The following is a 15527-nucleotide window of genomic DNA, read 5'->3' on the forward strand; positions in this document are numbered from 1 at the left end:
TACATATAACACTAACTTGAAGTTGAAAATGGTACAATCCACTTGGATTCAGTTTCTGCAAAAACCTCTTTTTCCAAGAAATCATCAGTTTGGACATATTAGAGACTTCACAAGATGATTACCTCTTTGGTGTGATCCTGATGGTCAAGATAGTTGCATGCACAAAATAAATTTATTTATCGAGCAGGTTTCACATACCTAACTATCCTCTTACTAGAAATAGGCCTTATTTTTTCAAACTCCAATCTATTTACGATCTAACAAAAAAAATACCTTAGTTGAGGTTGAGTATTGGTATTGATTGTTGGATCATTTAGATTTGATGGTTCCTTCACTTGAAGGCAATTTCCATTGGAGCATACACAAATGGACCCAATGGTCTAAAATATATTCATCATTTCCAAATTAAAAGAACAACATATAACTCAATATAAACAAAAATAAGTTACTTCAAAAGCATATTACTACATATCAGACAATTGAATATAAACAAATCTTAAGAACATGTCAGTACATATCAAGTCATAAGATACAAAGTTGAATTGACAAAATCAAAACATAGGCTTACCTAGCTCCTCGTTTAAAAAAAAAATGGTGGAGGAAGAGGTAGGTCGCTTTTCTTCATGAATTACATGAATTATAAGTGAAAAATGGAGGGGATTGTTTAATCTTCATGAATTACATGAATTCTAAGTGAAAAATGGAGGAGGTTGTTTAAAAATTCACTGAAAGCACAAATTTTGGGTTATTCTCATATAACTATGGAAAATCAGTCCTTATGGACAATGCTATGAATATGATCAATGGTATACATATACCACTAACTTGGATTCAATTTCTGCAAAAGCCTCTTTTTCCAAGAAAGCATCAGTTTCGACATATTAGAGACTTCACAAGATGATTACCTCTTTGGTGTGATCCTGATGGTCAAGATAGTTGCATGCACAAAATAAATTTATTTATCGGGTAGGTTTCACATACCTAACTATCCTCTTACCAGAAATAAGCCTTATTTTTTCTACTTTCCCAAATCCTCCAGGTCATTTCCAATAAAAATACTACCCTGACTAATCAAATGTAAACAAGGAGTGAAAACTCAAATCCATTTATGATCTAACAATAAGGAACTACCTTTTTCGAGGTTAAGGTTTGAGATTAATTATTGTATCATTTTAGGGTTGATTGTGCAAGCACTTCGAGACCGATATCCATTGGTGGAGTCACAAATGGACCCAAAGGTATGAAAATATTCATTATTTCCAAATCTAAACAACAATGTATAGGTGAATATAAACAATTTACTTAAAAATCATATTATCACAAGTGAATATAAACAAGTTATTTTAAGAACATGTTAAAATACATAGTCTTACCCAGCTCTTGGTATACGTGCAAACACTGGTTGTGGAGGAAGAGGTAGGTAGCTTTTCTGCATGAATTACATGATTTATGAATCATAAATGTAGAAGGTTCTTTAAAAATTCACTAAAGGAGAAATTTTTGGATTATTCTCTTACAACTCCTGCAAATCAGTCTTGTGTAAAGTGTTAGGGGATATGTAACTTGCACAGTGCTAATGATTGGTGTGGTCATAGAACCAAAGGACAAAGTCACAACCCCACCATCTCCAATGATATTCAAATTGTATTTCCCCCCATTGTTGCCAGTCGCCATTGTGTTGGCATGGTTGTTAAAGTCCTGGAAATTGTCAATGTGTAGAATTTGGAAATGCAATGGGCTAGCAACAATTCTTTCTTCTCATCGACTATCAAATTGGTGAGCATTTTCTTTTGAGAGAAGAAAATGCAGTATCATATTTTGCAAATATTGTAATACACTTCTTTGTGTTGTTTACTTATGCTTGTAGAACTGTAAGCAGGTTATTGGATTCCAAGAGACTCAAGAAAGTATTGAACGACCCAGCTAATGATAGCAAAGCTGTCAGATTGGCGAAGACCAGTGCCAGTGTCGGTGCTGGTGCTGGGGTTGGGTTCAATGTGGATGTTAGTTCAAATTCCAAAACTACAATGCCTCCATTCTCATTATAATGGATACCTCCAAATTACCATGTTGAAGGATGTTATGTCAAGTGTTGCTTCACCCTTGTGAACAACTCTAACTAGGTCGTCGCATAGGTCCATATGTTCCCATAAGTCTTGTTACATTAAATATGTATGCTCAAATGATCCGAATTTAAATAGAAACACAACAAAATACAAAAATACCCATATACACAAAGATGCAGTGGAAATAATACTTCATTTCATTAATGTAAAACACTGAAATATGCTTATAGACAGAAATGGAAATAAACCAGCTAGGGCGATGGTAGCTTATCTCTGAGGAGAGATGTGGCAGCTACATGCCTCTGAACTGTCTTACAATGAGGATCGAAGTCCTATTTATGGTTGAGAAACAATGGAAAACCGTAAACATCCAAAAACCTAACCCTAGGAGATGAAGCGCCAAACTATGGGCCTCGTTTTGGGTAAATTTGTACATCAACTTCTCAGGGTCATAACTTTGGCATACGATCTCCATTTGACGTGCACAATACCTCGTTAGAAAGATCTATCCGAGGACTACAACTTGGGGATGAGTGATGGACCAATGTTTCTCCTAGTTTTCCTAAAAAAACGTCATTTAGAGCCTCAAAACGGCTCCAGAAGTTCAGGACCCAAAAAATTACTAAAAATAGTAAATTGTGCTACAATTAAGGAAACTGAAAAATTGAAAGAGACAGTTGTGGGGGTCCAAGTGGGATAGGTGGGTGGCCACCAACATCCACCTGGATCATTCCTCCCCCCTTAGGAAGCAATGGTCCCCATTGTTTTGAATTCCTCCACGAGATGAGGAAACTTCTGCTAAACTTGGTCCCTGGTGAGCTATTCTGCAACCTTTAATGTGTCTAGTAATGGTGGGAAGCATGGTCAAGGGTGGTCCACATTGAACACTTGGTGCAAGTGAAGGAATGGGGGAATGTTGTACTCCAAAGCAATGTTTCCTACAACCTTGGTAATGGTGTAAGGATTATATTGGAGTGGTCTGAGCTTCTGATGGGCTCTTGTAAGGCATTCTTTCTTATATGTGTTGATGCCTCGAAAATCGCTGCATCGACATCGGGGAAAACCACCCGGTTCAGACCTTAAAGGCAGCTCCTTTTCCGTTTGATGTGGTGGCTTCGACTGGATATAATGGGACCAATTTTCCAATGATTTGTAAATAGGATGGATAAGTGATCGATTGTCTATTATCTAATGGTAATGATGGATGTTTTATCCTAATATGAAAAAATATAAACAACTAATCTATCCCGGGAAATCTCTGGTTTAGTGCAATTCTTGGTGATTCTTATTAAAAAGTAGGCATGTAGATGACTTTATTTTTTAACAAAAATATTCATTCATATGATAATTACTTTGTTCAAGTAGTTAAACAAAGTAATAATTAAAACATTATTGTACTATTTTTCATATACCATTGACATAAATGTGAATAAATAAGTAACAATCCTTAAAGGTTCAATAGTGATAAGCTCAAGGATTGTTATGAAAGCACATACATATATCAAATGATAGCAAAAATGAATAAACATTGATTCATATAAAAGTATGAAACAAAGACATAGATAATAGTACCATATGTAATTTGAGTCCCCTCCGATATCAATCGCATTTAGATGTCGTCTTTCAACTTAGAAATACTTTCACAAAAAGAAATAATGCATATCCCACAAAAGTACTCTCCATTAAAATTTAGAATTCAGGTCCAGTCTTCATAAAAAAATATATATCGGAAGCATAGTAGTGCAACTCCCAATCCAAGTCTTGATACAAAAAATTGAGGACCCTTTCTAAAAACATGAAAGGGTCTATAAATACTATCTAAACTAACTAACTATGAAATAAAAATGCTGTGAGTTGGTATAACCAAATCATAAATATATGAAAATCTTCTTGAAATAGACATGCTTGCAGTCGGTAAGAATGATTCATTGTTTCGGCTGACTATTCTTTGGCTTGAGCTGGCATATGGTGAGCATCGGCTGCAGTTCTGGAGGGTGACTCATACGTGAATGTAGTTGTGCAGTATATGTGGCATCAGTAATTTCAGGAATCATACAACTGATTGCATCGGTTAGGCATTTGATTGTTGTCCTTTGACTATATGGTTTCACAAGGAAGAACCAAAAGGTTTCCCATGTTAAAGTATGGATGCCCGTGATTAATCTCTCCCTCTTTTCTAACTCCTATTTCCATGTCTGTTCCAATTCTTTGATTGATGGTAATTTCCCTGGAGTGCATTCTGAGATTAAGTTTGACAAATACAGAGTATCATTAATTAATTCCACTAGATTACCAGTTGCCGATCTACATCTTGATGTTGCCCTTTCTGCCTTCATCAATTGAGTTTGCCACTCAAGGAACATGATTTCCTTGTGTGATTCCAGAATTTGAGGCAGATTTGCTGCTTGTCCTTCCTTGTTGTCTTGCCAGGAAAGAAACTCTGTTAGTGTTTCATCTGCCTGTTCCAACTTTTGTCTGTCTTCAACCGACTTATCAATCATAGACGAGGAAATTTCACAGAAAGGAGGAACAAGAGAAATATTATTACGTAACAAGTTCAATTGAGTAGATAATGCTTTAGTTATTTGGAGAGCCTCTGATTTGAATTCCTCGACTTGAGGAAATTTTTTGAACCTTTCTATTTGTGATGACAGTTGAGTAATCTATTCATCTTTTGTTTTTCTCAAATGTTCATTCATTGTCTTAAGCTTATTCAATGCTAGAGATAGCTCCTTCTATTTCTGAACTGCATCATGATCTATTCTCTATTTCTCTTTGAGTAGTTTCTCATTTAATTGATTGTTTGATTGCTGTTGCGTTGCCAACTGCTGCTCTAACTGCTCTAACTGCTCTATCCTTTGTTGTTTTCCCTGAGATGATCGCTTGATCCTTTTCTTTAAGCAAATTGCTGACTTCCAATGCCTTGTCCATAGTAGCTGTTGTATATGCACCGGCATACTGAGAGAGTTTAGTAAGGTCTTCGGAAGGGTTGACTTCCTCTCTCCATACCACATTAGTTATTTCCATCTGTGTAGGCAAAAGAGAAGATTGATCAAGTTTTCTTTTTTTCCTTTGCCTCTTTATCACAACCCTGTGCTTAGGGATATAAAAGACATCCAACGGTGGTATTTCTTCTATATTCAGAACAATTTCATCGGATGGGTCTTTTGGAATCATCTCTACATCCTTTTGAGTCATTGGTGGGCCGCTGGTTCCTTCAGTGGAAACCGTATTAGTTGCTGTCTTCTGACTAGTCGTTACTTCAGGCGTGCTAAATCCCTGTATACCTTCAGTATTACTTATGATTGAATCAAACTGTTGCCATTCTTTGAGTAACTTAGGATCAATATGAATGTCTATATTAATGAGTTCACGCCCTTTTCTTGTTCTTGCTCCTACTCTGGTGTTTTTTCTTTCTCAGGAATGTTTTCCATTGCAGGAGCTTTGTCAACAGTTTGCTCTTCAGTTTCGCTTGACTGGACTGTCGGGGTGGTGGCTAATAGGTCTAGAGGCAGAGTTTGCAACCTCTGGTCTCTAATCATATTAAACGTTTCTAGGCCTTCATCTTGATACCTGATCCCGGACAATGCTTTAACTTGAAATAATGATTCAGCTGAAGAAAATAGATCATCGATGTCATCCTTCTGATGATCGAATTTTGTAAGTTTGGCTTGTTCAAGAACATTGTAGGCAACCTTTCTTGGATCATATTGCCTATTAGGAATTGTTGCAAGATTCAACATTTGTATCTTTCCTGCTTCCTTCTCTACGTGTTTATAATCATGAAGAGTGAAAACACAGCATCATAAAGGGAATATAGGCCATACCTATTTCTTAGAATTTCTAAGGGTTTTTGATGTCCCTTCTAATGTTATTTGATAAGCCAATTCCTGAGCTAATAATTTATCAGGCACATACAAGGGGAGAACACGAGGCTTAGTAGGGCTACCAGAAAGCCTTACATAGGTGAATTTTTCTTCCCCAAATCAATTACCTACTATAGTCAAGTCAATCCTTGCTTCCTGGGAAATTCTGGGGGCAGACTTATTGAAAATAGAATAATACACAGGCAAAATGAAACCATTACAGATTTTATACAAATGATTTTTGTAGTGAGCCTTCCATAATTGCTCATGATAAATATGGATTGGTTTAGGGTCTTGGGGAGTCCATCTCCATCCGAGTAAGGGAAATTCAAAATTGAAACAAATAGTATCCATAATGTATGCACTGTAATAGAAAGGGGGAATGGTCCTTGTAGTTTTACGTGCATTTGTCCTGTACTCTAGAATTGCTGTGGCTAGTTTATTAGACAAAATATCACCCCAATCCATCACATAGCCATTGATTTCAACTTCCATTAGGGGTACCATTTCTATGGTAAATTTAGCCGAATCATGTATTCCCCACATCCTACACATCATAGCCCCGACATAACAATAAGGGGAAGCCAAAGAGTCAACAGAGCACTTACCCGATGACTCGTGCTTGTGCTTTTCGGGAAAATGTCTCCATTGCTTCATTGGGGCTGATTCTGAATCATTCTCCTGTGTAAACGCCTCCAAGAACGCTTTTTTGTATCGCTTCTCAAGTTGAGGTAAGTGATACATTTTCCTGAGATCCTCTGGCTGAAATGAGCCGAATATCCTCCCATCGGCTGTGCAAAATGTTCTATCTGAGACTGGAATTTCCTCTACCACGCATCTCACTACGTCAGTATATGGCAGGATTTTAGCTTGCACTGCTATCCTGTGAAGATAGGAACAGGTCAATTCTTTAAGAGTTCCTTTCTATTTGTTAGTTGAATCAGCTGTGGCTTCCTCTGATAATTCCTCAGGCTCCTCCACTTCTATTAGATTGTAAATGCTCTCCCAGCTCGTGTTTCCTAGAACAAGGCACGACGTATCTGAGATTAATCCTTTTTTGCTTGGTCCGGGATCTTTGACTGGATGAGCTGCTGCTGCAGACTTCTTTGATTTCTTACCCATTTTCTCTGGTTTACTGATTTCCGAAGAATTTTGCACAAATAGTTGCAAAGAGTGATAGAGAAAAATGTTGTTTCAAGCCAACATGAATAGAATTGTGTCGATTGGCATAAAATAAAATATAGTTAAGGATTACCACAGATGAAATCATTTTAAAGATCCATCCTTAACTGTAATATTGAATAGCCGTTTAAATGATCAATCATGGTAAATAACCTCATAAATTCCCATCACGTCGTTTCTATGCTAAATGATTGTTTTAAGCATGCCTTAGATTTTATTAATCGACGATCAACGATAAATCGCTGATCGGTGATCGGGAATGTTAAAGGGAAGGCTCTTAAAACTTGCTTTAAATATCTCTGATCATCGAAAGGTGATATAATATAATGCAGGCAAACTTCCTTTAATGTATATTTGCTTTTCGAGATGTGCGGCCAATTAATAGATCGCAGTCGGGATTTTTCATGATCTCTGATATCTTTATCGTGTGACTCCACTGAATGCTGATTGCCGATTGCGATTAGCTTTATTGCATTAGAAGTTTTTGGTTAGGCTTCTTTTAGATATATTCCTTTATCACCGAGACTGCTGATTTGCCGATTGCAATTTGATTTTATCACATCGGAGGAGTTGAGGGGCCCTTCTTTATTGTGCGTTGGCATTTGTTTTCCCCGATCTGCCAATTGCGATTACCTTTTCGGGTCGGAGGATTGGGGGGTGTTGTTTTATGTGTGTTTCTTTTAATATTGCAATATGCGATCTCCGATTGCTTTATCGCAATATTGAATGATTTTTAAAATTTTATAAAGAAACACTTTATTTCTTATTTCAAAGGTTTGTATAACATGATTTATTTACATCGGGGCTTTAACAAGACTTTTCCTTATGATGAGGTACATACCATTTTATTCACACATTTAACTAGGTTTTCTTTTAAAAGGGACCCATTTCATATTATGATCTTGTGTAAATTTTTTTAATGAAATGGGGGGTTTTTGTACAGCACAACAATTGACGATTCACTGGAAGAAACAATTATCTTTGAGAAAATAATATAATACTTTAACTTTCTTAATCTGAAATATTTAATATATAGAGAAAATCTAATATAACTAGGTAATCACAAATTTTGAATATAATGAAGGCTATTTCTGCTATTTCTCTCTTATCTCAAAATTAAATACATTCTAAATTTTAAGTAAACCTTACTTGGTTGATAATGATAAAACAAAAAACTTCATCAACTTAGCTTGTATAATGACTCCTTTGTCATAGGTAGAGCCACTGCTGCCAGCAAACGTTCATAGTCTCGACATGGTTACCTTTTAACCATTTAATCATTCATTGTCTCATCCATTTCAGAGTATAATTAAAAAGAATGAATCCAAAAGATATGTTTCAACATTTTTTGTATTTCATTTTCTTTTTTCTTTATTCCTTTATTTTGCAAGATAAAAAGCCATTGTCCTAGTTTGGTGGCCAGCTATTGACAATGCCTTTCACTGGTTGTAGTTTAACTGAACAAGTTGGCTCGTGATGAGACCCCTTGTCTTATAATTATAAGCCATTACCCTGTTTTGGTATGCAGTGTTGGTAAAGTCAGTTGAACTATTCCCCTATGATCATGGTAAGCAGGCTTGTAATAAGACCTCTTATCTTTTATATCAAATATATTTTAGAATTACACTCTGAAAAATTATAAACTTTGATGGATGGGATGAACAATTTTCTCCTTAAGAGAACATAGATGACATTTTTTTTTGAGAGTGAAGATGTTAAAATTGAATCAATCTTTGTTTTGTATTGATAACTGTTTTTAGGTTTCTAAAACTTTTAGAATGATTTACAGTATTTCTGAGTTTTGAGAAGATTTCACAAAAATAAAATGGGATTTTCAGAATCTAATTATACCTAATTTCTTGGAATTTTCCTTTTCCTTCAAGGGTTCCATTTCTTAAAAGTAACCATTGAAACTATTTTCTTTTGAGAAACTTATTCAATATAGTAAAGACCAATGGAAGGCTATTCACAACATTATTTCCTAAGAAAAATAACTAATTATTCACACAAATCCTGATGAAAATTGAATATTTACAAAGGGAGAAGGGGTTACCTCCTCAATTGAAGAATTTTTTCAGAATAAGCCCATTAACAGGAAGAGATTCTCTCTTTCCTGATAGATCTTTAAATATGAACATAGAAGGGCCTATCTTCTCGCTGATTTGGAATGATCCAAGCCACATTTTCTGAAACTTTTTGTGTTTTCCTTTATCTTCATGGGCTTTGTCCCATGTCAAAACCAGATCACCAATCTGTAAATGTTTTGAGTCGGTTGACGCTGTGTCAAAAGAAGACTTAATAATTTGTTGATGCTTTGCATGTGTAATTTGAGCTTTATCCCTTTCTTCTTCTAGTTTCAAGATCTGATCATGTCTCAATTGAATAGAAGATGAGGGACTTTCTTCAATAAACTGCACTAAAGCTAGTGATGGAAGTACTAAGTTTGATGATATGACAGCTTCCTTTCCATACTCTAGATTAAATGGAGAAGTTCCTATTGAGGCCTTCTGTGTTATACGGTCTGCCCATAGTGCAAATATCAAAGACTTATGCCAGTTTTTATGATTCTGCTCAATAGTTCTCTTAATGATTTTGACAAGATTCTTATTGGTAGATTCTGCTAGACCATTACTGTTATAGACATTTTTGGGCATTGCAACCCCAAGCATAAAATGTCCATAAACCAAGGGCTCCTAAGTCCCTAAAAGTGTTGTTCCAACCCCTAAAGGAACAAGGTCAACTGATTACAGCTTCTCCCAGAAGTTCTCCATGAAAAACTACTCAGAACTGGTCAAAACAGGATCATTTCACCTGCTCCATAGGAAAAGTGCATTGCATCTCACCTAAGTACACTCAGTGGGTGCGTTGCATTTCAAAAAACCCTTATATGGGGTGCGATGGGCGAGAAGAGACAAATGGCAGTGTCAATCCGCGAGGTGGAGAAGCATGGAACCTTCCAGAAACTTCTCCTATGACACTTGCCTCTCTGAATTCGACCAAGGATGAGTAAGAGGTCATCAATCTCCAAGTGGAAGCAAGAACTATCAGGGGGAAGACATTAATCAAATCACAAGCTGAGTCATCTCCCTTACAGATATCTATATATGGATCCCTCATCTCAGAGATCCAGAGGCTGGAATTTTACATCTTGTAAGGAATTGCTGTTGGTTTCTTGAGGCAACATCATAGTGTTGGGTGATCTAAGCTTTGTATGAGGTGAAGAAGGGCTCACTTGATGAGAGGATGATGCTAGGTCAGAACAACTGGTTATAAATCTCTTGGCTCTTTCTTGATTATCAATAAAGCTATTCAAGTTTTCCTCCATACTCTTGTGTAATCTATGTTTTGTGCATTTGTATGGTCAATTTACATCTGATCCTAGATTGTTTATGATAATAGATCCGTGTTCTTGTATAGTGTTATGCTGCTTTGATTCTACAGGTACTCTGTGAAGCTGGGTATACGAGAGAGCAAGTAGAAAAGGACTATCAGAAGAGAGAGGAATCGAGCAAGGAACCAAGCGCAAGACAGAGGTTGGTCTCCTTTATTCTTCTCTCGTCTATCTTTCATAAAGGAAAACGAAAGTAGTTTTACTTTGTTTGTTTCTAAGGTAGCTACCACACCTTAGTGGGATTAGCAGTTCTGCATAGACACTTTTCCCTATAACAATTACCCTGAGGGTAGTAGTTTGCAGAATATTTCAATTTGAATCCTCTTTTGATAGCAAATTCAAGTATAGAATTACCAGAGAAGTAAGATGCATTATAAAAAATAAGAGCATTTGGAACACCAAACCTGGTAATAATGAACTGATCTATGAATTCAAAGATTGCCTCAGAGTTGGTTGTCTTTAAAGGAATTGCTTCAACCCACTTAGTAAAGTAATCGGTAGCTGTAAGGATATACCTATGCTGTTTGGATGAATGTGGAGTGATTTCTCCAATGATGTCCAATCCCCATTGTTCAAAAGGTTGTTCAATGTTGACTGGTTACAAAGGAAAAGTTGACTTCCTTTAGCTTCCATTGGTAGTTTGACATATTTGGCATTTCCTTACATATTCATGAGTATCTCTAAACAAGGTGGGCTAGTAATATCCAGCATGAATGATTTTGTGGGCTGTTGTATCAGCTCCAAAATGTCCTCTTGCTGGACCATCATGTAGCTGCCGCAAGACCTTTTGCGCTTCAGGTTTTTCTAAGCATTTTAACAAAATTGAATCATAGTTTTGTCTAAACAACACATCATCAACAATCATGAAGTTTTTTTCTTTCAGTCTTATGGCACGCTTGTTTTTATAGGAAATGTTAGGAGGAGCATATCTGTTTTTCAAATAGAATAACAAATATGCATATTGGGATTCAAGATTAGTGGTACTTATCTAATTGATTTCTTCAGTATCATTTGTACCTTCATGTTCCTGAATATTAGAAGCTCCTGCTAACAACCTGCAAAGACCTTGGCCTTTGACAATCTTTGTTGGTTTAATTTCCAAGTCATATTCTTGTAATGCTGTGAGCCAATTTGCCCGTTTTTCTCCCAATTCCCTTTGAACTAGTAACTGTCTTACCACTGAAAAAGGGACTATAACTTTGGTGCGAGCCTTTAAGAGAAAAGGTATGTAGTGTTTAATGGCTTTGTATACAACAAAGGCTTGTTTTTCAACTTCAGAGTAATTAAGTTCAATGCCTTGAAGGTTTGAACTATAAAATGAAATTGGTGCTTCCAAGTTTTGATCGTTGTGTTAACACCCAGGTTGTTCCCTTTGACTCCCAAGGGAATACGGCCGGGGTAACCACTAACCAAGCTTTGTATTACAGATCCTAGCCAAACTGTAATCAGAGAGGGCTCTCTCTTTAAGATTTATCTCTATTTTGTGAAGATTTTAGGCTAGTTATGAGTTCAATTTTTGTTTGAGGTTTTGGTTGTGAACTGTTGATTGAGAAGGGCATGAATTGTTTGAGGGATTTTGTTATAGACATTTTTGTGCCTTACAGCATGAAGCATGAAATGTCCATAATCTAAGGGATCCAAAGTCCCTAAACATGTTGTTCCTACCCCTAGAGGAACAAGGTCAGCAAACCACAGCACTGAATAAAAGTTCTCCACCTGAAAACACTCAAAAACAAGGCAATTCTGGATCATGTCAACTGCTCCACTGAGAATTGCGCTGAAGTCGAACATGGAAAGACATCGCTTGATTACCAGTCAATGATGTAAACCGTTAACAAGCGCGAGAGGAATCACCGATAATGATAATGACCCTCAAGGTACTGCAGTACAATTCACGTGGTGTGAATAAAGGACTTGGCGTCGAACACCACGCAAAATCTTCTGGTCGAAGGTCATTGATGTATACCTGTCGCCGGAAGTGAGAAACTTGCCATTGAGGCATGCAAGCTTCAAAGTACTGAGGGGGTTGTTCCTAGATCAACTTCTTGGATAATGAGCTGAAGTCGACAAGAAGCGATCCGTCAAAGGAGGGCCTTAATGAATCCCACATCAGTGACACGGAACGGAGCTAATGATTTTAATGGAGGTGAAAACAATCTGTGACATATGATTCAAGGTGGCGGTCATGAAAGGATGAAGGATAATGTATGGCAGTGGATGGGACACGGTTGATTCTTTCTGAACAACATCTCTTGAACATATAACGACACTGATGCAATGGATCGGTAGCATTACCCCAAATGTGGATGGTTTGGCGAGACCATGGTGATGAGACCGGTGAATGAAAAAACCCAACCCGATGTGGTACGGAAGAAAAGTGTCATGTTCAAGAGCGACTTGCTACCATTAAAGCTTTGAGGTTCTCCCAATTTTTCCCCAGTCATTTCTGACCAGTACCTCTTTATTTTTTGTCAAGCTTGAGGAGGATAACATATGCTTGTTCTATAACCTGCCCTTCGGGCAAGCCCATCGCTATGTTTTAACGAGCCTAGTGATAGGGAAACTCGTTCTCGTCTAAAGACAAGTTTGTCGCTATTTAATCATTTTAACGAGTCTAACGACAAGGAAAACTCGGTCCTTTTCATTTTTAGAGAGTCTGAAAAGGTACAGAAAGTTAACTCCAAAATTCCTTTTTCGTCATCTAATCCCTTAAGTCCGAAAAAGTATAAAACAATACAGAAGGGATGAGTTTTCGATAATTTTAACGAGCCGAATAAAACAAGCGCTCGACCTTTTTGTGCAATAATCCCTCAGGTCCAAAAAGATTAAAATCTAGAGGAGGGATAGCTCTTCCGGTCCTTTTAACAAGCTGGAAGGCCAAAACTCGGCAAACTTTTCATATTTTACGAGTCAGTTGAAAGGAGCTCAAAGAAGACTCGTCTTTTGAGGAACGAGTGATAAACAGGGATAGCAGCAGATTCCAGGTACAGGTTGGAATTTTCCAATCACGGCAGTGTCACAAGGATGGCTAGGTGAAATCACTCTTCGCAGCTGTTCCTCAAAATGGGTAAACAATCATATGGAGGTGAACGATCGGCCAAATGACGGTGGAGGTGGCAGGTGCAAACACGACCAAGGCTTTTATGGCTGATAAATTTACGATCACAGAGGTTATTTACCAGAATAGGTTCATTTTTTATTTAAAAATGAGCTTAAACTCTGGGGGAAACATTGCTCACTACTTTTATTTATTTTTTAACAAGCATGAAGACCGCGTTAAAACTGCTCGGATCTTGCGTTTATTTTTTAACGAGCATGAACTTTATGCTAAAACTGCTCGATATATGGTCAAATTTTGATTTTTTACCATTACTAGCTTTTCTCTTTTCAAGGATAGTATTGCATTTTCAATTGCTGCAACAAAATTTGTTAGAAATACATAATCATGAGATGAAAACCCTAATATTTTGCTTTGAACTACGTAAAAAGCTATTAAAAAGTGTTTTTACCTCTCATTTTACCATTTCATTTGCATTTGGTTTGTTGGAGCTCTGGAGGTGCCTCTTCCCCCTTGATTTTCACCAGCTGATTCCGGGAGATTCTGCGGACGATTTTCGGCGCCGTCTGGACCAGGTAGGAGCTAAACCCTAGCTCTTTCTTTTCATGGTTCCTTTTTTCAGTTCTGTGCCTGTTTTTCAACTTTTCTGAGCCCCAGGGGTTTTGCCAGGGCGCCCTAACTTCAGCGCAGGTTTCCCATTCGAAACCTGCGCTGAATGTCAAGCTGCCTTAAGGCAGCCTGACCTTCAGCGCAGGTGGGACACTCTCTGCCTGCGTTGGGCTCAGAAAACTGAGTTTTTGGCTCATTTTTTGATGAATTTTCGCCAGTTTTTCACCAAATTCAGGAACTTACTTCTTCTTTTGTTTGCTTTGCAGGGAACTTTGAACAAAATGTCCCTTACATGGCGAGAACGAGAACATGAAGAGGAGGACATGATTGCCCTCCATGACCCTGTCACGGTGAACGCGCTGCGGAACTGTGGCCTGCTGAAGTTTTTCCGTATCTCTAGCATGAGAGCACAGATCACTTTGCTGCAGTATATGCTTGATGCTTGGGATCCTATTAACCAAGTATTCCAGATTAGGGGAAAGTCCATCCCCTTGACCATAGAGGACATGTACTTCTTGACTGGATTGTCAAGGCGAGGTGCCCCCATTTCCTTGTCAGGCACGGCCCGGGGGACCGATTCCGTGAGAGATTATGTCCGCCAGTATTGCAGGGAAGGTTCTCAGCCGAGCAGAGACGGCAAGATTGTTATCCGTGAGATTACTGACAGGTCTCTTAGGTCCATTCTGTATACCATTGGTAGGATGGCCGGTAGCGCAGCTCTACATGTTGCCAACAGATCTTATATGCAGCACGCCTTGGAGTGTCTCCAACCGAAAGTATTCAACTGGTGTGATGCAGTACTTGTTCAGATGAAAAGTCAGTTGACCAAGGTGAAGGACGGGAAGCTGAAGAACTTTGGATTTGGTTCTATTCTGACTGCCTTCGCCTTGGAGAAAATCCCACTGATGCAGCCTCAGTACATTATACTCGACTTGCCTTGTTTTTGAGTGTTTTCAGGTGGAGAACTTTTATTCAGTGCTGTGGTTTGCTGACCTTGTTCCTCTAGGGGTAGGAACAACATGTTTAGGGACTTTGGATCCCTTAGATGATGATGATGTTTATGATGTTGGTAGGAACAACATGTTTAGACTTTTTCGGACTTAAGGGATTAGATGACGAAAAAGGAATTTTGGAGTTAACTTTCTGTACCTTTTCAGACTCTCTAAAAATGAAAAGGACCGAGTTTTCCTTGTCGTTAGACTCGTTAAAATGATTAAATAGCGACAAACTTGTCTTTAGACGAGAACGAGTTTCCCTATCGCTAGGCTCGTTAAAACATAGCGATGGGCTTGCCCGAAGGGCAGGTTATAGAACAAGCATATGTTATCCTCCTCAAGCTTGACAAAAAATAAAGA

The 15527-nt window shown here is 37.8% G+C and overlaps 1 pseudogene; it reads right to left on the bottom strand.

Moving 5' to 3' along the window:
• Positions 1-1485: 1485 nt before the first annotated feature.
• LOC149163199 (fasciclin-like arabinogalactan protein 13) lies at positions 1486-4567 on the bottom strand (annotated as a pseudogene).
• Between the last annotated feature and the right edge of the window lie 10960 nt (positions 4568-15527).

This window comes from Pinus tabuliformis, chromosome 5_2 (assembly GCF_031772625.1).
Source record: "Pinus tabuliformis cultivar Carrire ecotype Pingquan chromosome 5_2, CPIR1, whole genome shotgun sequence".
NCBI lineage: Eukaryota > Viridiplantae > Streptophyta > Pinopsida > Pinales > Pinaceae > Pinus > Pinus tabuliformis.